The 1,492-nt window shown below is 42.3% G+C and overlaps 1 pseudogene; it reads left to right on the top strand.

Annotated features, from left to right (window-relative positions):
- The first annotated feature begins 366 nt into the window (after positions 1–366).
- Positions 367–956, top strand: LOC104991437 (annotated as a pseudogene).
- The last annotated feature ends 536 nt before the right edge of the window (positions 957–1,492 follow it).

The following is a 1,492-nucleotide window of genomic DNA, read 5'->3' as shown; positions in this document are numbered from 1 at the left end:
ATGATCAAACTACCGCACAATTGCACTCATCTCACACGCTAGTAAAGTAATGCTCAAAATTCTCCAAGCCAGGATTCAGCAATACGTGAACCGTGAACTTCCAGTTGTTCAAGCTGGCTTTAGAAAAGGTATAGGAACCAGAGATCAAATTGCGAACATCCGCTGGATCATGGAAAAAGCAAGAGAGTTCCAGAAAAACATCTATTTCTGCTTTATTGACTATGCCAAAGCCTTTGACTGTGTGGATCACAATAAACTGTGGAAAATTCTTCAAGAGATGGGAATACCAGACCACCTGACCTGCCTCTTGAGAAATCTGTATGCAGGTCAGGAAGCAACAGTTAGAACTGGACATGGCTTTTCCGGTAAGCGGCCTGAGGTGACCCCTAAAAATGGTGCGCTATTCACTTGACCCAGAAAACCCCACAAAATCATGCAAATCAAGAGGTTCAAATCTTCGTGTTCACTTTAAGAACACTCGTGAAACTGCCCAGGCCATGAAGGGTATGCATATCCGAAAAGCCAACAAGTATCTGAAGGATGTCACTTTAAAGAAACAATGTGTGCCATTCCGTCCTTACAACGGTGGAGTTGGTAGGTGTGCACAGGCTAAACAGTGGGGCTGGACGCAGGGTCGGCGGCCCAAAAAAAAGTGCTGAATTTTTACTACACATGCTCAAAAATGCAGAGAGTAACGCTGAACTTAAGGGCTTAGATGTAGATTCTCTGGTCACTGAGCACATCCAAGTGAACAAAGCCCCCAAGATGCGGCGCAGGACTTACAGAGCTCACGGTCGGATCAACCCACACATGAGCTCTCCATGACACATTGAGATGATCCTTACTGAAAAAGAACAGATTGTTCCTAAACCAGAAGAGGAGGTTGCACAGAAGAAAAAGATATCCCAGAAGAAACTGAAGAAACAAAAACTTATGGCCCAGGAATAAATGCCGCAAAAAATAAATGCAAATAGAAGTGTTGGTTGTCTTAATTAGTAAATGTATTTCACGTGTTAGCACAAAAAAAAAAAAAAAAAAAAAGAACTGGACATCGAACAACAGACTGGTTCCAAATAGGAAAAGGAGTCCTTCAAGGCTGTATATTGTCACCCTGCTTATTTAACTTATATGCAGAGTACGTCATGAGAAACACTGGGCTGGAAGAAGCACAAGCTGGAATCAAGATTGCCGGGAGAAATATCAATAACCTCAGGTATGCAGATGACACCACCCTTATGGCAGAAAGTGAAGAGGAATTAAAAAGCCTCTTGAAGAAGGTGAAAGAAGAGAGTGAAAAAGTTGGCTTAATGCTCAACATTCAGAAAATGAAGATCATGGCATCCAGTCCCATCACTTCATGGCAAATAGACACTGACACTTCAGTGTCAGACTTTATTTTTGGGGGCTCCAAAATCACTGCAGATGGTGATTGCAGCCATGAAATTAAAAGACACTTACTCCTTGGAAGAAAAGTTATGACCAACCTAGATAG

This window comes from Bison bison, unplaced genomic scaffold, assembly GCF_000754665.1.
Source record: "Bison bison bison isolate TAMUID 2011002044 unplaced genomic scaffold, Bison_UMD1.0 scf7180017864192, whole genome shotgun sequence".
Classification (NCBI taxonomy): Eukaryota; Metazoa; Chordata; class Mammalia; order Artiodactyla; family Bovidae; genus Bison; species Bison bison.
The sequence above is the reverse complement of the archived record's forward strand: the minus strand, read 5'-3'. Positions and strand labels throughout refer to the sequence as shown.